We start from the raw sequence: 22,942 nt of genomic DNA on the forward strand, positions 1-22,942 counted from the left end.
CAACACAGACCTGAAGGTCACACAGCAAACCTGCAGTACTGACTGCCTTGGTGTGTTCCCACCAAGCTGTGACAAGGACAATAGGTGCCAGGGACACAGTAGGGTGGGGTGGGGTGGGGGATACAATGGGGGAATGCAGCTTCCTGTCAATGCTGCAGCTGCTATTTATAACTGGCAAGGAGAAGCCAAGATAGTAGGGGTCAGCCTCCCACTCTACAGAGCCAGCCAAAGCTGTGGACACAGCCTTGGAGGGTGGCCCTGAAGGAACAAGCTGCAGTGACCAGAGACACATGAGGGCGGCGACTGTTTCCAGCCAGTCAAAGGTAAGGACCTCAAGGACAGACAAGTTCCTGCCCAGGCCACCTGCCACCCAGAATGGGGCGTAACAGTAACACTACTATGTGCCTCAGTTTTCCTATATGAAAAATGGGCAACTGGGGACTCTGGTGACCAAGGCTTAGAAGGGCCAGCCCAGGACAGGCACAGTAGGGTACTAAAATCCCCAAACAGCTCTGACACTAGGGCAGAGTGGACCTCTGGCACAGGATACCCACAGCTGTCACACCAGTGTGCACACAAGGGCCAGGCAGGGGCAGGCCAGTGAATGCAAGGACAACATCCACCCACGTGCATGCCATACAGTTGAAGGCAGCTAGCTGCCTGCTTGACAAATCCAGACGCTGAGACTCGTCAGTACCTAGGCCTGCTGCACAGCAGCCCAGAGCAGTCACAGCCTCAGAGGAAGAGTGTGCCTGGTCTGGGGCACTGCAGTTCAGACAAAGGTTCAGACATGAAGACTGATGGGAGACTCAGATCCCTGGCAGTACCAGGGCAGGTACCCCATACCCACCATAGAGCCTCACCATTCAAGAACTTGAGGTGTAGCTGGGGTGACAGACTACAACGAGACAGCCTCCTACTGTAGAGAACAGCATAGACGAAGGCCTAGCACATTACACCCTCACTCAGCCAGGCGAAGGTGTTAGGTACTGACAAACCAGGAAAGAGCCCTCGGGTCAGGCAATGTGGAAGCAAAGGTAGAGATGCCCCAGCGGGAAGCACCTCAGGCGGAGAGAGTGTGCAAAGGCCCTGGGGTGGAAGAACACAGGAGGAGGAGCAGCCAAGGTCAATATGGCAGGCACAGAGGAAGCATGGGAGCGGGGTCAGTGAGCAGCTACACAGGCCTTTGCCAACCAGGCCTGGCTCTGCGGCTGGGCCAGCTGGCTCGATCTGACTCAGTTTTGTCTAAGTGTGGGTGAATGTGTACACAGGCCAGTGGAGGTCAGAGGACATCTCAAGCGCTGGTCAGATCCTGTCTAACCCTGGTTTTTGTTTTTTGAAGGGGGCGTCCTCACACCATGGCACGGGCCCTTCCAATCAGGTTAGGCTGGCTGACCAGCAAGTCCCAGGAACCCTGGCTCTGCCTCCCAAACACTGAGATTAGAGCAGTGGTTTTCAACCTTGCTTAGGCTGTGCCCCTTTAATACCTCATGTTGTAGTGGACCCCTACCCCAGTAAAATTATTTCATTGCTACGTAACAGTAATCTGTTACTGTGATGAGTCATAACTTCAATATCTGTGTTTTCCGTTGGTAACCAACCCCACCCCCCCAGAGGAGCATTCAGGCCCCCAAAGGGGTCATGACTCACAGGTTGAGAACCACTGGAGGCTCACGTGTCCATGCCAGCTTTTTATACAGGTCCTAGGGGCTCAACTCAGGTCCCCCTGCTCACATGGCAAATACAACTGATGAAGCCATGTCCCCAGCCCGAGTTATTTTGCTTTTTTGTCTTTTTGTGAGGGGCGTGGGCACAGCATGCATGTTTAAGCCTAAGGACAGTTCTGTGGAGTGAGTTCTCTTCTTCCACATCTCCGTGGGTTCTAGGAATCAAGCTCAGGTCACCAGGCTCCTTTACCTGCTGGGCCACCTCACCAGCCACGGGTGGGTGGGTGCTTGCATGCATGTTTAAGCAGGACGTCATCACGCAACCCAGACGGACCTTGGAATTTCTGATCCTTCTGCCTCAGCTTTCCAGTGCAGATTTCCAGCATGCACCACTGCACTCAGCGTGACTGGCGTTTTAAAGGTCTCCTACGGTGTGGGTGACTGGGCCACTGCTGAGAAACAATCTACTTCCCAGAGTGACTCTGGCAAGAAGTGGCTCACAACTTTTGATGCTTTTGGAGCCGGAAGTCCAAACTCAAGGGCAGGGCTGAGTCCTTCTCATCCTTACCCTTCCATGTTCCCAGTGGCTTGCATTCCGTGGCAGGCCCGCCTCTGCCTCTGTCCATCATGTCAGCCCCTCCTAAGAGGACACCGCTACATTCAGGGGACATGCCACTGCAGCGTGACTTCAGCCTAAATACTGATGACCACAGTAACTTCTCACCACCGAAGGTCACACATCCTAGGGTCCCCTGAAGGAGAACTTCAATAGGAAGGTGACACTGACCAAACAAGGCCAGGGCCTGGTCCAGGCATAGAAAACAGGTGGAGACAGCAAAGGTGTGCCAGGTTAAGTCGAAGACACAAAGGCTCAGTAGGGACCATCCAGGAGCCACTATCCCAAAGCCAACTTAGCTCTCCCACAGCAGGCTGGCACCATTAGCCCAATGAGTGCCAGGCAGATTGCTACGGCCATGGAGATACCAGGCCACACAGGGCTTCTCTCAGAGTGACTCAGTAAGCCCTGTAGAGGCCGGCATGAAGACAGAGGGGCATGAGACATCTGTAGGCCGAGCCTCTGAGACCTAAGACTTAAAGCCCCCAATAGAGAACCTCAATACACAAGACCACAGAGCAAACGCCAGCCCTGTCACCTACCGGAACCGGAATGCAGGTTCTACCCACAAGGGTAAGCAGCCGAAGACCAAGCGTCCAAAGAAGTGAGCAAGACAAATATTAAGGAGGTGGGGAGAACCTGTGGGGTCCGCCTCATGTTCCTCTGCCTCAAGGGAAGAGCTTTGAGCTAGGTGACAGCAGGCTTCAGGGCAAAAGAAGGGGTATGAGGGAAGCTAGTACAAGCCAGTGCCCACCTGAGCTCCACAGTAAGCAAAAGCCCAGACTCAAACAAGGGGATCCCTGTCTTTCTCTCAGCCAGCTCAGATCTAGGGAAGCTGTCATCCTTGAAGACAGCTGGGGAGGTGGGGGAGGGGGGAGTCCAATGCCACTGGTTCATGCATGAGCCTGGGCCTGGAGCAGCTGGGTCAGTCTACAGGATAAGCCCCCTGGCTCCTTTTACCCCACCACACCCTGCAAGGTCACCCCTCTGCTCTAAGCCCCCCGCCAGCCACACAGACTTGTCCAGATCTAGGCTTGGATAGACTTCCTCAAGGGGCCAATGCACACATGAGCCACAGAAAACCAAATGCACCCAAAGACGAAGGTGGGCCCAGCCACCAGCCCCAGGACAACAGAACAACCGGCCTGAGGGGGAAGGCGAAAGGGGACACAGACTGATCCTCTGGCCACCTGGCACAGTAGACACTGACCCAGGGCCACCTGCCAAGGAACAATTCACCCAGGAAGCCACTCAGGCCAAGAGACCTACCCCAGCGCTACTTTCCCAAGAGAGATTGACCATGGGACCCATCTAGGCCAAACCACCTGGATGCTGGGTCCCCCCCACACCCCTCCCCCACCCACAGACAGCCCCACACCATTCCCAGCCCTAATCTGAGCTCCCTGGGGCTCTCACCCATCTCCCTTCCCAATCCAGTGCTACCTAAGTGGGTCAGAGGACGCAGAGAGGGTCCGGGGCAGAGCTCCAGGGTTCCCCAGCCACCAAGAGGTGACATCCCACCACCCCAGGGCACATTCTTCTCTGGGCTTTAGAACACGCCCCCCCCCCCAGTCATTCTGTTAATCATCGCCAGAGGCAGACAGGTGTCCACAGGTGCTCAAAGTTGATCTTGTTAAGCCACACCCCAGTCAGCCTCAGTTTCCCCCAGGAAACATGGGTGGGAAGAGCACCCTCCCTACCACCACCGCACACAGGGGACACAAGACACAGCACCTCCCTCCTGGACCTCAGCACTGAGGTAATTCTTGAGAATCCCCATGATAAGATAAAATCAATGCCAAGAGCCAAGACAAAGAAATCTTGACCCAGGGTGACATGGGGAGGAAAAAAACAAAAAAACCCTAGCACAGACTCATGTAGACTTGCAGAGCTCCTAAGCCAGCAAAGGAAAACGGGACAGAAAGCTAGTGAGAATGCTGAAAGACATCAAATCACCCAGAAACTACTCGGTACTCAACACAAGGCGCCAGTATTTAAGAAACAGATGGACTGTGCCCAAAGTCAGCCACCTCGCCTTCCCACTGAATACAACAGTCAGTACAGTCACTGGCTCAAGCCAGAAGCAGGGGTCTTGAGAACACTCAACATGAACTCCAGGGCCCCGCACAAGGTCTCTGTCATCAGGTACAAAAACCTACATAGGCTACAAAAAAGGTCAAAGTGGGAGACCTTTTTTCTTGGGGACCTCCTGCCAACACGCTCTGCTCTGCCTGTGTAGACGGGACTTTCGGAGCCAGATCCAGCACATGTATGGGCCCTGAAGGCTGTATTTCATAGAATCGTTTTGTTTTGTTTTGTTTTGTTTTTTAAATGCAGGCCAGGCATAAGGGCCGGCACCCTTAATCCCAGTACTAAAGAGGCAGACCTCTGAATTCAAGATCAGCCAAGGTTACATAGTGAGAAGCAGAAGGAACACCCTGGGGGGGGGGGGGCGGATCACATCAGCCCGGGCGCACGAAGCAAGCCCTGAATGGCACCTTAAGAACCCTGGAGTAAGTCTACCGTGTACCAGAACACAGACCACTATGGACAAAGACACGGCAATCAGTGTGCAATAGAATCACATACACGACGGGACCCCAGGGACACAGGGAAGAGCTCACGCTCAGAGCGCCTGCACACATCCTGCCTGGCTGCCTTGGGATTGGAACCCTAGGGAGCTGCCAAGAGGTACCCACCTCCACATTCCCTGCTGTCTTCCCTCCTTCCTATACACACCAGCTTCATTTTTATGAAAGTGCCTTTCTAGGAAGCCCGGAGCCCTCTGCAGTTCAGAAAGCACTCGTTCTTGTTGCTGTAGACCTTTTTGTGTGAACAACAGCTCTGTGTGAACAGGTAGCCAGCTGTGGTGACACATACCTGTCCACCCAGCACTCACACGACAGGAGACAGGAGAGTTCCGGGCCAGCCTAGGCTACAGACTGAGTGAGACCTTGTGGTTGGTTTCAATAAGAATGGCACCCCATAAGCTCATATGGTTAAAGGCTTGCTCCCAATTAGTGGAACTGTCTGGGAAGAACTGAGAGGCATGGCCTTGTTGGAGGAAGTATGTCACTGGGAGTGAGCTTTGAGATTTCAAAGGCCCACCGTGGGTCAGTCTCTCTCTCCTCTCTTCTCTGCCTGTTGCATACAGAACCAGGACGCAAAGCTTCCCGCTAGTGTTCCAGTCCCTACTATGATGATCCGCAACTAACCTTCGAAACTGGAAGCAAGCCCCAAGCCCCAAATCAAACGCTTTCTTTCATGAGAGGTGTCTTGGGACATGGTGTCTCTACACAGCAATAGAACACCAAGAAAAAGACCCTTCCGGCCTGCACCCCCACCAAAAGAGAAACATTATAAAAAGAGAAAGGATTATAAAAAGAGAAAGGTGTCCACAGGATATTAATTCATAGCAAAGGAAGGAAGTTTCGCTTATAGGAGGCAGGTCCTCCCCAGGGGACCAGGGAAATGCAAACACACCAGGGACCCAGCTGAATCAGCAGCTACTATGTCAACATGTGCCACCCAGTGCAAAAAGAGCCACCTATACATGGCTCACACCAGCTGCCTGCTAAGCCTGGGAAAAGGGGGAACAAGGAGTGGGGGTATCTTTGGCCTTGCAGGGCTGCCAGACTCACAGCTATGGTCCAAGTCTGTGCACAGACATCACCACCTGCCAGGGTGTCAGACTCTCTAGCCACACTGCCCACGGGGCTGGGGCTCCACTGCTTCCCCACCCCACCCCACCCTACCCCCGCCCCGCCCCCGGGCTTCTCACTTCTCTAGTAATTAAATGATTACATTCAGCAGATTTTTTCTCAGCTACTCTGGAGGTTGAGGCAGAAAGGACTCCGAATTCAAGACCAGCCTGGGCAACTCTGTGAGAGCCTGTTTCATCAATAAAAGGTCAAAGTAGAAGACTTGGCATGTGGCTCAGTTGAGAGAGAACTTGCCCCAGCCAGCGTGCACGAGGCCCTGGATCCACCGGAGAGCAATAGTTACAATGTTTCCAGGCCGGGTTAGCACCCTCACTCGCAGCAAAGGCTCAAAGCAGAAGATGCTTTAGAGCGGTCCCACTGCTACTAACTCCCTAGGGGCTTCGCATACAGCATCAGAGGTTGGTGGGAAAATGAGGTCATGAGGTGGATACCAAAGCCATAGGGCAGAGGGCCTGGGAACCAGGGGAGTATGGAGCCATGCCCAGGACAGGTAGACCTTTCAGGATAGCATGGAGCATGGAAAGCCCACGGAATAGGAGGACTATGAAGCTCGGTGCCAACTTTGCTCCTACATCCAAAGCCACGGTGCACCGGGGCAACCAGGCAGCCGCTAAAGCTGTTTAAGCGAACTAACATTAAATAAAGCCACCTACCCAGGAGCTTGACGCTCGCTCGGGACACCATGGGAAAGAGGAGGAACACAGGAGGTCACAGTCTGGTCTTTCCAAAACACCCAACTGTCAGGGTTACAGAGGGAGGGGAACCCCCAAACACACCAGAAGGCCCTATTCCCCACCTTTATCCTTCAGCCCATTCCCAATCCTCCAAGCTGCTATTGATTACAGGCAGGTTGATTACAGGTGGAAGGGGAAACTTCAGTTCCCAGAGCAGAGCGAAACAGCTGAGAGTCACCAACCAGGGAGAGGGGAGGAGCCCTCAGCCTCCACCCTGGGGTCAAGGGAAGAGACTAGGCTAGTCAGTCACTTGGAGAGCCCACTTGGCAGCCTTCAGGAGGGAGGATTCCAGACTAGGGGTGTAGAACTCAGTGGTACCCAAGGCCATAGTTGAACCCCAGTACTTCAAAAAAAAAATTAAAAAAAAAAAAAAGGAAAAAAAGACTAGAGAAACATATCCAGTCTGACCACCCAGAGCAAATGCAAGGACACATGAGTCCCCGTGACAAACTCTTCTGTCAGGTCTTTGCCCTCCAATGGGGAAGCTACCTACATATGGTGACAGCAGATTCGAAGCCACACGTGGACTTGTGTGACCCACATGATGCTAAGAGCCCAAGCAGCAGTGGCAGCAGGTGGCCCCATCTCACAGATGAACAAACTAAGGCTCAGAGAGAGGGGTTAGGTAACCTCCCCAGTACCCAACAACTTGATGCTGTGGGTTCTGAGGACCAAGCCCCCAAGGGGTCCGAGCGGGGCAGGGCAAGGTTCCAACTTGACAGGTGAGGCCCACAAGTCCTGTTTAGAGGTTACCAGCCTGGGCACACTGCTTGTGACCCAGAAGACCTTAGTCTTTGATGCTAAATCAACCACCAGCTCAGACAGAGTGGATCAGGCGCTTGGTCCCCTGCTGTGCTTCCATGATTCTTGTGGCATCTATGAACCAAAAGGTCATGACCAGCCAAGGGTCCATGAGCAAGGCAATGTGCAGTGGCTGCACTCTGCTCTAACACAGAGGTGTCACCAGGAGAAATCTCTCTTCCACTCACTGCCATCATGGGCACACAGTCCTGCTGTGACCTTGGGCCAACTGCCCCTCTGACCTGTGTGGCTCTCAGGAGCAAAGGCTAAGCAAGGGCCTCTCCAACCACAGGTTTATGTGTCCCCAGCCAGATTCCCCGGGGAGACAGGAGCAGGGCACTCCAGGCTTCAGGGCTCCCGCTTCCAGCGTTATGCCCTGTTAGACACCATGCTAAATAATTCAAACCCCTGTTTTCATTTCAAAATAAACACAGCACTGTCGCCAAGGCAGATGCCAAAAATTTGCATGAGTGTTTTGAGATAAAATGAGACTTCAAAGAAATGCCAGCCTTCCGCTGGCACCGCCCCCTCTCCAAACCCTGGGAGAACAAGTTCCCAGTCTCTGAGCTGCCCTCCCCCATAGCCCTGCAAAGATGGGCAGGTGCCAACCCCAAGAGGAAGGTCAGTTCCTGATCCCTTCCTTGCAGCCAAGGCTGTCGTGCTGTGTGATCGGAGAAACAACCCAGGCGTTTGACCCAGCTTCCAAGGCCAGTCACCAAAACCTCCCAGGGCCTCTGTGACACCATCTATAAAATAGGACAGTCACGTACGTCCCCATAGCCCACCTCAGAACAGACCAGTAGATGCTTGGTGCACACACAAAGGCACTTTCTGAATGCTGGCACACACACAGTTGAATGCTTTCTGAGGTCGGCACACACACAGTAAGTGCTTTCTGAATGATAGCACACAGTCAGCATTTTTTGGTTTTTTTGGTTTTTTGTTTTTCCTGGATGTCACCGGTTTGCTACTGCAATGCAGATGCAGATTCACCTGGCGTGCCATAAAGTGGATTTCCTAACCATCAGCCTCCCCTAAAGATGCTCACCTGACCCTTCCCAAGCTTCTCTTCCTCCCTAAAGAGGTGGGTCTTCTAAGCTACCCACTCCACTTGGCTTTGTGTAGCCCTGCCTTCCCCAGACAGCTAACTGCCTGCCTGCCTGCCTAACACACACACACACACACACACTCACTCACTCATCCATCCCCTGGGCACCTTAAGTGGGAATCACTAGCTCCAGAAAGCTGCCACCCTTGCAGGAAACTGTCCCCGAGGTATCACCTGGGGAGGCTGCTATATGGTATTGGAGACATGAACGGAAACAGAACAGAGAAAGAGAGAGAGAGAGAGAGAGACAGAGAGAGAGACAGAGAACGCAGACAAGAGGAAAAAAAAAAAAAAACAGAGCCAGCCCCTGGTGATATATGCCTGTGTGAAGCTCCCACTGGATCAATCTCCCCTTTTAACTGGGTGGTGAGGAGGTGCCACCCCCATCTTCAGCGGTTAACACAGGGGTGGTTCTCCCCCCACCAGTTTGGGGTGGGACCCAGCCAGAAATAACGAGTTCATTTCCAGCCAGGAATCCGGGGTCCCTGTGGAGAGGGGGGGCTGTAGAGTGGCAAGCACCTGCTGGCCCAGAACAATTCTAGATCCAGCTGTATTGCAGCTCAGTTCCTGTTTGCAGAGCTGGGAAACCTTTGGGAGGTAGCCCAAGTATTCTCTGGGAGAAAAGAAGGGATTAAGCCATGAACCCTCATGGGGGGGAGGGGGGAGCACAGCCCCAGGAGGGGGTCTCCATCCCTCACCCGGGCCTGACAGCCACATTACCACCGACATGAGTTTATCAATAGTATCGATTCCCAGGCAAGCGTAAATAGCTCCGTGGGAAGAGGCTAGGTCTGGCCACTCACTCCCACCCCCACGTCTGGACTCGAACACCGCAGGCTCCCCTGGCGCCCCAAAGAAACAGCGGTAAATTTCCGAACAGGGACATGGAGTGCAGGGAAGCTAGGCAGTACCCGAAATGCCCTCACCACCCCCTCCACCACTCTCTGCAGCTCAGCTGGCTGCCAACTCCGTGTTTGCCTGTGCTCAATGGGCTGAGGCCTGGCCCTTCTCCATCCTGCCTCCTCCATCAGACCCTCCCTGCTCCCAAAGGTGGAGCAGACACTCTCTCGTGGGTTTCCCCAATACGACGACGACAGAGCAAGGATGAGAATCCGGAAATAACAGTAGCCATAGTAACCTATCCAAGGACCCTCTGCACAGACTTGGTTCACAGAAGCGCCCCAGACCAGGGAACTGTTTTCACCCTCACTCTGCAGAAAAGAAGCCCATAACCACAGGCAGGTGAAGTCATCTGCCCCCCCACCAACTCCCCATCAGTCAGCCACCAAAGATTCGAACCCAGGAGCTGAGCTACAGAACCAACCAGACCGCTTAGGCCTCTAGCCACCTCGCCTCCCTGACTATTCTGCCCCCTCCTCTACAATTAAAAAAGAAAAAGAGGCCACCCACGAAGTCTCCAGCAGTGGCCTGAGATGCACCCCCTACACGCGCCTGGCCTCAGAGCCCCTTTCATCAAAGCAGCCGCAGGGACCAGTGCTGGATTCAAAAGGGCAAAGCCAAGGCCACCCTAACACTGCCCACAAGGCCCCCCCAAGGATCCTATGCCTTCCACTCCTACCTCCCCTCTCACACATCCCTCCACCAAATCTGCAAAGAGGGAGGAAAAAAACCGTAATTGTAATAAAATCAGTTCTCACCAACAGGGGGGAGGAGAAGGAGAGGAAGGGAGGAGGCTGAGAACGAACGGATCCGCCCCCGCTGCCTGCACCAGACTCTCGGGGAGGGCGCGCGCGCACGCCGCCGGATGGACCTAGCTGTGCGAATAAAGCTACAATGTAAAGATTATTCAGCCGCCACTGCTGGGCGCCTCCAGCTCTAGAGGCCCGAGGGACCGCCTGTCTGGACGCCCGCCCTGCTCTCCTCCCTCAAGGTCGGGAGGGGAGGCTGCTCCCACGCGCGTCTGGGGGTGCAGGGGCTCCCGGCTGCCCCGCTAGGCTCGGATCTGCAACTTCCCAAACTAGTGGCATCCGAAGTATCCGCACTGCCAGGGGGAGGGTACAGGAGGCGGTGCCGCGTCACCGGAGGGGGGGCGCGGCCGCCCACGGGGTCCTTGGGTCCCCAGAATGCGCCACCCCCGAGGGTCTCAGATCCTGGCCTGTGCCACCCCAGAGTCGCCGGGGGAAGCAGCCCGGAGGGAGTCCCAAGTCCTAGAGCTGCGCCACCCACCCCTGAGAATCCCGGTCCTCAAGCTGCGCCACAACAGAGGGTCCACGAGTCCGGGCCCTCTCCAAAACAAGAGTACATCAGTCAATACTCAGGCTGCGCCACCCTGCTGCAAGATCCCCGGGGCCTGGCCTTCAAAACATACCACAGGGTAGCCGGGTCCTGGCCTAAACTGCAAGCAGAGCTCTCGGGTCCTGACCTGCATCTCCCTGCAGGGTTCCCGAGTCTTAGCTCGTGCCATCTCAGAAGGTCCCCGGGTCCTGGCTTCTACCACCCTAAAGAGTCCCAGGTCCGGGGCTACTTTATCCCAGAGGATCCCAGGTCCCGGCCTGCATCTCCCTGCAGGGCTACCAGTCCTCAGGTTGTGCCACCCTACATGGTCCTTCAGGTCTTCAGGCTGCGCCACCCAGGAGGTACCCGGTTCCTGGCCTGTACCGCCTGGAGGGTCCCCGGTTCTCGGCCTGTTCCATCCCGCAAGGTCCCCGATTCTCGGCCTGCTCCACCCCGCAGGTCCCTAAGTCTTGGCCTGTTCCATCCTTCAGGGTCCCGGGTGCCAGGGTCGCGGCCTGCACCGCCCTGCAAGGTCCCGAGAGTTCCCGAAGTTCCCGCGCCCCCGCGCGCTCCCTGCCGCGCCGCCCGTCCCCTCGGGGGCGCCAACTCCGCCGCGTGCGCCGCCCCGGCCCGGAAGCCACCCGCTCCCCGCCGCCCTCCGCGCACTCGGCCCGACTCACCTCGCCGGCGGCGGCACCGGGCGCTGGCGCCGGGCTACGGCGCCGATCGGGCTCGAGGACGCGGCGGGTCCGGGCTGAGAGCCTACGGTCTCCGCCCGCCGCGCTACGACGCGGGGCCCGGGCGCGCGGGCCGCTGCGGGGCGCGCATGGCGGGCGCGGGCGGCTGGCGCGGGGACGGGGATGCGGCGCGGCCCGGCCTGCGCTGCCCGCGGCTCCGCTCCTGGCGGCGAGGGGCGGAGCGAGGGGCGGGGCCTCGTGGAAGCCCGCCCCTGCCGCCTTAAAGGGCCCGCATGCACGCCTTCCAGGCCGACGCACCCCGCCGCCGTGCGCGCACCCCGAGCTGCGTTTTTTCGCCCGAAGAAGGCGGAGCAAATGCCTCCCCGCCCCCTCCTCCTCCGCGAACCCCAGAGACTTCACGGGAATCGCGTTTCAGCTATTAAATTATAACTCAGGAGTGTCCAGGGGATGCGGAGACGACGCCCCGGGAGGGCCACCCACGGAGCCCTCAGAGTCGCATGCAGATGCTCAGCGACGCGCTGGGCCTCGCCTGGGAGATTGGGGAAAGGCTCTGCGGACCACAACCAGTGACGAGCTGGTTCAGGGACTGCAATATGAGATCCTGGAGAGGCCCACGCGAGTCGCGCTACGCAGCCCTGTCACCCGGGCCCCCTGATATCTCAAATGGACAGCCAAAGGGAATTTTCCAGGACACGTGCCTAGGCTACGTTCTGAGCCCATGGTCCAGTCTTGGACACCCAATCAGGACCACTCAACCCCAGTAGGAGCTTGCCCACTAGCAGTAGGACTCATTCACACGCTCCATAGTGGGCCCTCTCTGCCTTAAATCTTTAACAGCAGCCAAGCAAGGGAACCCAGCCCTGCAGCCGCCGCCTCCCTCCTCTTCTGCTTTCCCTAGACGCGTTGGAGAGTTTGATTTTTTTTTTTTTAATTTAACTTTCCTTTTTTGGAGTGAAGTCTCAGCAGATTCGGTTCTGCCAACAAGAGAACCCCTAGGGAGCGGGAGGGGGGGGATGGATGGCTGCGGCGGGAGTGCGGTTGCCAGGGCAAGGGCCTCTTCCTCAGGGGTACTGGGGTTCCTGCACCCATGCCGCCGGTTCCCTCTCCCCACCCCTGAGCTTTGAGTCCGGGCGAGGGGCAGATGGTGGAGGGGGAACCGAGTCCAAGAGTGGAAAAAAAAAGGAAGTGTACGAGTGGGCGGGTGCCCTTTGGAACTGGAGTCAGAGGTCAGGGGCACACACCCATGGCTTTGCACCCACTCTTCGGCTGTCCGGCTGGCAATGTGAGGGCTCAAAACCAGACCTGCAGAAGGCCGGCTAGATAGTCCTAGGGGAGGGAAGAGACAAGGCTAGCCTCCCTCTCCAGCCTGCCTACTGGTCCTCTGGAGTCACGTAGGGACACTCCCTCATTTGCATAGGTTCAGATTTCTCTCTTATGGAGAAAGAGTTGGGGTGTCTTCTGACTCCAGGCTTTTGCCAACCTCAGTCACTGGCGGCGTGGGCGGGGGGGGGGGGGGGGTAGCCAGCCGCCATCAGGTATGCTACGCTTTCAGACAAAGACCATGGTCACATGGAAGCCTTGGCAGCTCCTCCACCCAAGTCTCTGTAAGGCAAAGCCACTGAGGCCAGAAGAAAGCATCGCACTAAAGACTGGCTGGCTTCTTTCTCAGTCTCCTGTTATAAACTGCGCAGCCCTGTGCTCCTGAGCCACAGGAAAGGACAGACACTCCCCACGATGACCCTGGAGCTTCATCCCAAAGTGGTGGCCGAGTCCAGTGTCAATTCCACATGACCCAAGAGTAGACCTAGACCCGAGAAATAACCTGCCCTGCCCAAATCCCCCGGCCACAAATTTCTAATGGGTGCTCCCTCACAGGCTGTAGACAGACTGGCAGCAAGAAACATCAGCTAAGCTGGACCTACACCATCCTCACACACTGGTACCTCAAGAGTTACTTCCCAGCCAGCCGGGGCTTGGTGGCGCACGACTTTAGTCCCAGCACTTAGGAGGCAGAGGCAGGTGGATTTCTGAGTTCGAGGCCAGCCTGCTCTACAAAGTGAGTTCCAGGACAGCCAGGGATACACAGAGAAACCCTGTCTCAAAAAACCAAAAAAAAAAAAAAAAGAATTACTTCCCTCATAACACACCACACCTTGTTTGCTACTGGGCTCTTGGGGGTAAGGAGCCTTGGAGATCTAAGGACAGCTGATAGCAAGGCAAGTTTAAATAACTGCTGAAGAGCCTGAAATCCAGAAGCGGCTCAAAGATACTCTGCAGTGTATCCAGCCTAGTAATGTCCCAGGCACACAAGAAGTAGGGGCTTTAACTGTGGTTCAGTAGGGTAGGCACTTCCCTAGAAGTGCAGGCTGGATGATCAGGAGTTCAAGGTCACTTTCACCCCAAAATCAGGGTTCCAAGCCCAGCTTGGGGCATTGAATTCATGAGACTCTATCTCAAAAACAAATTACAAAGTAAGGGCAGGAGAGATAGTTTAGTGGTCCAGAGCACTGGATAATCTTCCAGATGGACCCAGGTTCAAGTCCCAGCACCCAAATGGTGGCTCAAGACCATCTGTAATTCCAGTTCCAGGGGAAGTCAACAAACTCTCTGGCCTCTGTAAGGACCAGGCACACCCATTGTACACAGACATATTCGAAGGCCCAATTAGCTTTTTTAGATTTATTTATTTATTTATGTGATTACACTGTTGCTGTCTTTAGACACACAGAAGAGGGCATGGGATCTCATTACAGATGGTCGTGAGCCACCATGTGGTTGCTGGGAACTGAACTTCAGTGCTCTTAACGGCTGAGCCATCTCTCCAGGCCCACGCCAAATACTTTTTAAAAAGTAAAATAAGGGGCTGGAGAGATGGCTCAGCTGTTAAAAGCACTGGCTGTTCTTCCAGAGGACCCAGGTTCAATTCCCAGCACCCACATGGTGGCTCACAACTCTGTGACACGGTCCCACACACAACTGTCTGTAACTCCAGTTCCAAGAAATCTGGTGCCTTCAACACAGACAGACACACAGGCAAAACACCAAAGCACGTAAAAATAAAAGAAAAAGAAAAGAATACAAGTAAGAACCTAGCCTGGTAATACACACTTGTCACCCCAACTACTTGGAGGAGGCAGGAGGATTACAAGTTGCAGGCAGCCTGGGCCTCAGAGTAAACTCAAGGCCAATCTAGGAAACTTGGAGAGACCCTGTCTTAAATTAGAAATAGAAGAGGACTAGGGATGTAGAGTGCTTGTAGCTCAGTGATAGAGTGCTTGTAGCTCAGTGATAGAGTGCTTGTAGCTCAGTGATAGAGTGCTTGCCCAGCATGTTAGGCCCTACCTTCAATCCCCAACATAATAACAAAAATCATTCTAGGTAAATAAATCCATCTCTATCCTTTTTTTTTTTTTTTTTTTTTTTGGTTTTTCAAGACAGGGTTTCTCTGTGTGGCGTTGGCTGTCCTGGAACTTACTCTGTAGACCAGGCTGGCCTCAAACTCAGAAATTCGCCTGCCTCTGCCTCCCAAGTGCTGGGATTAAAGGCGTGCACCATCACGCCCGGCTTCATCTTTATCCTTTAATCAGTCGATCATTCCTTCCTAAGAGCTTGGCAAATTAATTGAGTTCATTTACATGTGGTGGTCCCTCAGCCAAACCCCCCAATCTTCTAAGGTTAGCCCCACCCTCTGCCATCACCCCCTTCAGAAGCCCTTCGCCAACCTCCTATCTATAAGCAAGCCCCAGAGTGAGGCCTACTTTTTTCCCTCTTCCTTCCCCAGCTGAAGTTCAGAACGTAGGCGTTTATGGCTTAGATATTGTCAGCCGGAGTACAGATTGTACCTGTTCAGCTCCCAGCTGGCTGCATTCAGGGTGCGTACCAGACACTCAACAAAGATGGCCTGAGAGCCCTGCTGAATGGTACAAGCCTGTCTGTCACCCCACCACTCTGGAGGCTGAGGCTGGGAGATAGAGAGTCCAGAGCTAGTCGGAAAAACCTGCCCTAAAAAAAAAGAAAAAAGAAAGTTCAAGGGAAAAAAATAAATACACAAATAAAGAAATAAGCAGACTGGAGACCAAGAAATGCTCAAACTCATGCATATTGGGAATCCAGAGGATACAAACTTGAGTTTTCCAGAACTTTCTCTCTGGTGTCTTTATTTCATGATGGCTTCTAATTGTCCTTCATTTCACCCTCTGGGCAGGTGAAGTCCCCTCAGGCAATAGCCTGTTCCTCCAGTGACCCACTCAAGTTAACCATTCTAGGCCGCCAAGCTGGCAAATTAAACCTGTGGTTCTCCGGGGCAAATCTGGAGAAGCCAGCATGACAGGCTCCGAACGCACCTGAGAAAATGAGAGCCCTGCCCAGCCATCCCAAAGACCAGATCTGGACATCACAGCACGTGCAAAGGGCCTGTGGCACACTGTCTACAATGAAAGATGCCGAAAGGCCCCCGGGGGGCGGGGGGGCAAGTCTCTCACTCACACAGAACTGTGTCTGTAGAAAATTCCAACGGAGCTAGCAAGCTGGAAGTCCTCGGGCCCGATAGGATCAGACAACCCCAGACAAGCAAATCCAATCCCAGAAGCCTGCTGCCTAGCCCACACCTGACCCAAGCCTGAGGGCAACCTCCTTCATCTCACCAGTTAAGCAAACCAAATGACTGACGTACCTGCCCGCCCCCAAGCCCCACCCCCAAACACAGGCATCAGCAAATGGGAAAGAAAGCGGTAGTTTCCTTCATTACTGTACGGAGGAGGTACTTGCTGTGTACCGGGCAGGGTATAGTGACTGTAGCCTTAGCCGGAGCTACTATGGGGGGGGGGGGGAATCTCACGGCCATAAGGTGATCCATCCTTCCCTCTCCAAGCTATGCAAGAGCATCTCCGAGGATGTGGTTTGGAGCCCCCAGCCTTCCACCCTCCACCCGCTTCACCACAAGAAACTGCAGAGTCACCCGCTTCCGCGTCTGTCTGGACTTTATTTGTGGCACTGCCAAGCATTTCAGAAGGGGCTGAGCAGGGAACCACGAGGACCGCAACGCTGTGGTCCTTGGCTGTTAATGGCCGGAGGCCAGAGGACGCAGGAGCTGTCTCAGCTGCAGGCTCCTGGAACAGCAGGAGCCCGGCCACATGCCAGGTCTCTGAGGTCTAACGCAAACACCCCATGCGGAGCGTGCAAATCACAGCTAGATAATCCTGTCTGTAAGTGCCGGTCTACGTCGGGGCACTTCTACAAGGATTTTTACTAGCCCGAGGCACCTACTGTGTGCTGTGCCCTTGCTGGGAGGATGAGCAGGTGTTCTTTTGGTTTTTTTGTTTTCTTTCTTTCTGTTTTTTATTTTTCGAGACAGGGTTCTCTGTGTAGCCCTGGCTGTCCCGGAACTCACTCTGTAGACCAGGCTGGCCTCGAATTCAGAAATCCGCCTGCCTCTGCCTCCTAAATGCTGGGATTAAAAACTGCGCCACCACTGCCCAGCTTGTTTTGTTTCTTGAACCCAGGACTTTGAATGCCAAAGGCAAACAGCCTTCCACAGAATTACATCCCGGCCCCAAATGCATATTTAAGTAGAAGTAAATATACCTGGAGCCCGGCTAGGTGGTAGGTGCTCTTGAGAAAATGGAAGAGGAAAAAAAAAAAAGGTATCAAGAAGGCAGAGAAGCATGCAGAAGGGTGGGAGCCAGAGGAAGGTACAGTGCATACTGCCAAAGGCCAAAAGGGAACAGGCTGCAAGGGCAGCCCGTGCAAAGGCCCTGGGGTAGCCCAGGAACAACAGAGAGGCTGTGGGAGAAGGGTGGGTGGAAGAGCTGTGAGGTCAGAGTTGTCATAGGGAAGGTCACAGGAGAAACCGATTCCCGGACAGCTGCAAGGACCATGCGCCTAACCGTTGGCTTGGTTCTCTTGGATATCAGGGTCTGTGGTGCTTGGGGGTGGCAGAGATGGGGTAGAGGTGGGGGAGGAGACAAGAGCAGAGAAGGGTGTGGGGCCTGGGAACAGGGCTGGAGGGAGGGACACTTTGGCTTCTACTGTATCCCATGTGGAATTTTTGACGATGGGTCATGAAAATCCCTTTTTTTTTTCCTCTCTCCCAGCCGGGACATCTGGTTTTGAGCACACTGTGTGAGATTGCTGGGATCTGGAGCCTGCTGCTTGAAGCAGGCTCCCCTTGCATCTTTGTACCACATTCCCTGCTTCTCAGCCTCCTGGAGAATGTCCGGAATGAGCCCCTGGGTGGCCTAGCCTCCCCACTGGGCTGGGAAGGCAGCTTTCAACAGTTGGTGGGAAAACCCCTCCCCCACCCCAAACTTCCAAAGGCCCTGACTGGTTACACTCGCCTTGGGGCTCAAAGCAGTTCAGCCTAGACACCTACAGAAGAGCCAGCCAGAGGTGGGGTCCAGGCCAAGACCAAATCAGAGTCCAGAGGTTAAGCAGGACATGCCCTTGGATAGCCCCCTTCTAGTCTCTGCTGGCTGGCTCTTTAAGGTATGGTAGTCTCTTTAAGGACCTGGAGGGCAGTGGTGGCACACGCCTTTAGTCCCAGCACAGAGGAGGCAGAGACAGGTAGATCTCTTTGTTTAAGGCCAGCCTGGTCTACACAGAAAAACTCTGTCTTGTGGGGAAAAAAGGATCTGGAGACTTCGAGCCTGCCTGTCCTGTGGCTCAGCAGGACCCTCCAGATGTCTCAAGAACCTAAAAGCTCACACAAGCTGAGGGAAGGTCACATCCCATAGAGGGGCTAGACTATGCAACAAGAAACAATCCTGGATGTATAGGACCCAGATTCCAAGGGGCACACATCTGGGTTTGGCCCCCAGCTGAGATTTCCTCCTGCCATTCCGACAATAGAAATGAAGCTGTCCCAACTCCCCCACAAGGAACTCACCCTCTGGTAAACCCAGGAAGAGATACCACAGTGGTGGGCACTCCCCTAGCCCCACCTATCATCCCACTGTTGCCTGGCCCTTTGAAAACCACTGGATCAGTTCTCCAGGTTCCCGAGCCTGAGGTTTCTGAGGGGAGGCCCTTCCAGCCACCCATCCAGGGTATTCCTTGAGGACACGCTCTGATCCTGGTTCATGGCTAACAACAGGCCTCACTGAGAGAGGGTGGCTTCATGCCTCTGTGGGGCCGCAGCTTCCTCAGCACCGGGCGTGTGTCTGGAAGATCCATTGGAGGCCGCTTAGCCTTAGAGCATGGAGGAGGGCCAGAAGCAAGTGCAGAGACAAAACACAAGTGAAAGCTGCCTCCAGGCAAACTGCCTAGGGCTCCAGATGACTGAGTCAAGCACACCCAGAACACTAGAGAGGCAGAGACAGGCAGATCTTGGAGTCTGAGGTCAGCCTGGTCTACACAGTGAGTTCCAGGTAAGCTAAAGCTACACAGAGAAACCCTGTCTCAAAAAAAGGGGAAAGAGTGGGAGACTTAGGGGGTCTTGCTAAGGATTTGATGTTTAAGATGATGGCAGGGGGTAGGGATGAGACGTGCTGGGCTGCAGATTCTGCCTGGCATTCTCTTCTAAACTAGGAAGATCAGGGTCCCCATCCAGACCTTTCTAGCTAGGCACCTTACAGAGGTTATTAGTCTAGGGAGCTGTGTGCTGTGGTGGCTGGGCACCCAGACCCACAAGTAGACTGCTAGCTGATCAACTTCTGATGGAAGTCCTTCAACCCCTCTGGTCTAAATCGTACAGGTTACCATGGGAATTAAATGGCAAACTGTCGCTGAGCCTGCAGGGAATCTGAAGATGGAACTCCTGCCTGCCGTCATCGCCTTACAGATGTGGAAAGCACCTGCACCTCAATGTCACCCAGCCGAGAAGCAGCAGCTTGGTTACTTTTTTATTGCTGACCTGAGAAACTGGGAGTGGCACTATTTGGAGGTGTGGCCTTGTTGGAGTGGGTGTGGCCTTGTTGGAGTGGGTGTGTCACTGTGGGAGTGGGCTTTTATTTTATTTTATTATTTGGGGGGGGGGGGGTCCGAGACAGGGTTTCTCTGTGTAGCTCTGGCTGTCCTGGAACTCACTCTGTAGATCAAGCTAGCCTGGAACTCAGAAATCTGCCTGCCTCTGCCTCCCAAGTGCTGGGATTAAAGGCGTGCACCACCACTGCCTGGCGGGAGTGGGCCTTAATACCCTAGTCCTAGCTACCTAGAAACCAGTCTTCCACTAGCCGTCTTCAGATGTAGAACTCTTAGCTCCTCCTGCACCAGGCCTGTCTGGATGCTGCCATGCTCCTGCCTTGATGATAATGGACTGAACCTCTGAACCTGTAAGCCAACCCCAATTAAACGTTGCCCTTTATAAGACTTGCGTTAGTCATGGTGTCTGTTCACAGCAGTAAAACCCTCACTAAGACAATGACCCAGGCAACTTATAGAAGAAAGGGTTTATTCAGATCTTGCTTACAGTTTCAGAAGGTAAACCCATGACTGCTGTGGAGGGGGTGTGGCAGCAGGCAGACAGACATAATGCAAGAGCATTAGCTATAAGCCCTTATCTTGAGACAAATCATGAGGCAGGGGGAGTTGCCTGAAAAACGGGGTGAATTTTGGAAAATTTAGTGTTCCCTCCAGTGACACACCTCCTCCAACAAGGCCACACCTCCTAAACCTTCCTATATAGTTCCACTAGCTGGGACTAAGCATTCAAACCTAAAAGCCTATAGGACCACTCTCAATTAAACCTCCACAAGTCCATAAGCAGTTACCATTAGCAAACAGCTACATGGCACTCCAGAGCCACAGGAAGCATGACATTAGATCCAGGGGACAGGGCTCCAACTTCCCTGAGGTGGCAGCATACCAGTGCCAGCTATAACAGTCAGAGGATGCAGCCACCCAGACCCTCTTATCATGGTACCTGCCACCCCAGGGCCAGACAGAACTTCTCAGGTTGTGTCAGATACAAAGAGAGCGATAAGGATACCCAGGAGAGAAAAGGACTAGGCAGGGAGACAAGCCAGGGCCTACAATTCATCCCCAAGTCTGCCATCTCACTTACTCTGGCACACCCACCTTGGCCTTAGGATCTATGAGGAGCATCTCTGGTACTCAGGACTGCCTTGTATAGGCTATTGCTATTGCTCTTCACTTCCTGAGTGCACTTGAAAAAACTTGCCCTTCCCCCAGCGCCCCCTCCCCCACCTTTCATGTTCCGTATGTCTTGTCACCCTTGTATAGTCAGGGGTCTCATCCAAAGTCACAGAAGCAATAGGGCATGTGATATGACTAGAGAAGACAGATGATTGATAGATAGTTAGATAGATAGATAGATAGATAGATAGATAGATAATGATAGATAGATATACAGGAGATAGAACGATGATAATAGATAGAAAGATAGATAGATAGGTAGATAGATAGATAGATAGATAGATAGATAGATAGATAGATAGACCAATGGTTTGAATAGGAATGAACCCCATAAACACAAGCTTATGTGTTTGAATGCTTGGCCCATAGAAAGTGGTGCTATTAGGTGGTGTGGAGTTTGTTGTTGTAGTAGGGGCAGGGGCAGCTTTGTTGAAGGAAGTTTGTCACTAGGGGGTGGGCTCAGAAGCTCAAGCCCTGGCTCAGTGGCTCACAGTCGCTTCCTCCCCCCGCCCCCCACACTCCAGATATAGAACTCTCAGCTCCCTCTCCAGCACCACATCTGCCTGTGTGCCGCCATGCTTCCTGCCAGCAAGATAATGAACTAAACCAGGTACGCCAGCCATAGCTAAATCATTTCCTTTAGAAGAGTTGCTGTGGTCATGGTGTTTCTTCACAGCAATAGAAATCCTAAGTCAGACAGACAGACAGAGAAATAGAGATAGATGGTAGATTGATGATAGATAGGTGATAGATAGATAGATAGATAGATAGATAGATAGATAGATAGATAGATAGAGACAGGTAGATAAAAAAATTGAATGATAGAAGATATAGCAAGATTATATATAAGTGGTGATAGATAGATCAGTAGATAGGCGGTTGATGGATAGAGTCTTAGGACCTGGCTAACAGTCATCAAGGATACAAAAAAAACCCAGGGTCAGCAGTTTGCCCACTGGAGGCCCAGGAAGCTGGTTCCCTCGGAGTCTGGAGCTAAGACCCAGGACAGCTGCCATGTGCCTCCATCCAAAGCCTGGAAGCCCAAGAGACGCTCTGCTTCCAATTCAGCCGCACAGGGAAGGGGACACCTGCTGACCTGGCTTTCAGGCAGCCAGGCAAGGAACTTCCTCTGAGCTCTTTCTTCTCAAGCCTTCTCTGCTAATCCGGGAGAGCTCCGCCCACACTGGAGAGCATCCACTGGTTTGACTCACTCTCTGCATTCACTCAAGAGTGGGTACATCTTGAATCATTACCAAAAATGATGTTTGGCCAAAGGTCTGGGCACCTCCTGACAGAGCATCTGTTGTGGAGTATCTGTCCCCCCTGGTACATGTATACATGATATGCATGTGAATTCTGTGGGAATATGGATCTGGTGTGTCTTGTCTAGGACTCAGTCTCCAGGACCCGGAACAGCACGTGGCAAAGAGTTAGTGCTGATGTAAGGGTTACTGAGTGAATGAGTCAACAGACCAACGTAAGAAATGTAAACTTCAGCAGGGCGCTTGTGGCACACGCCTTGGGAGGCAGAGGGCAGGTTGGATGGCTGTGAGTTCCAGGCCAGCCTGGTCTACAGAGTGAGTTCCAGGATTGCCAGGGATACACAGAGAAACCCTGTCTCGAAACAAAATGAACCGAAACAAAACAAACGAACAAACAAAAAGAATGTACACTTCTGGGTCAGGTTTCTTAGAAGGAACAGCTTACTAGAAGGATTAATCCTTTTTTTTTTTTTTTTTTTTTGGTTTTTCGAGACAGGGTTTCTCTGTGTAGTCCTGGCTGTCCTGGAACTCACTCTGTAGACCAGGTTGGCCTCGAACTCAGAAATCCGCCTGCCTCTGCCTCCCAAGTGCTGGGATTAAAGGCGTGCGCCACCACGCCCGGCTCGGATTAATCCTTTTGACTCAGGGTTTCCGAGGGGTCAAACTGGGGTCACTTGAGCAGAGGTCATGGCGATAGGGATGTGTGGAGAAGAAGGTTGCTCTCATTATGGTCGACGGAAAGCTCAGAGGGGATGCGGGATACAGGGAGACACACACACACACACACACACACACACACACACACACACCCCTACTCCTCTACTACCACCCCTACCCACTGCCTTAAGCTAGGCCCCGCCCTCTGGCTCCTACAGCCTCTCAACAGCGCCACCTGCTGGAGGTGGGGCTTGAGGGAGGGAGTGCAGGTTCTTCAGGCCAGCCGCTTATCCCGAGTGTCTAGATGAATCATTACGTGTCCCCTGCCACACAGAACAGGGCTGACGTATGC

At 53.7% G+C, this 22,942-nt stretch overlaps 1 protein-coding gene across 16 annotated transcripts in view; it reads right to left on the bottom strand.

Annotated features, from left to right (window-relative positions):
• The window catches only part of Ncor2 (nuclear receptor corepressor 2), a 162,907-nt gene extending 151,131 nt beyond the window's left edge, over nt 1-11,776 (bottom strand). For all 16 annotated transcript variants that reach the window (XM_029477772.2, XM_085837191.1, XM_085837194.1 and 13 more), the window contains exon 1: nt 11,564-11,776. The gene's annotated coding sequence lies outside the window, so the exon portion shown is untranslated. The remainder of the gene's footprint in view (nt 1-11,563) is intronic.
• Nucleotides 11,777-22,942: the final 11,166 nt, after the last annotated feature.

This window comes from Mus caroli, unplaced genomic scaffold (assembly GCF_978045245.1).
Source record: "Mus caroli unplaced genomic scaffold, Mus_caroli_1 scaffold_4, whole genome shotgun sequence".
In the NCBI taxonomy this organism is placed as follows: domain Eukaryota; kingdom Metazoa; phylum Chordata; class Mammalia; order Rodentia; family Muridae; genus Mus; species Mus caroli.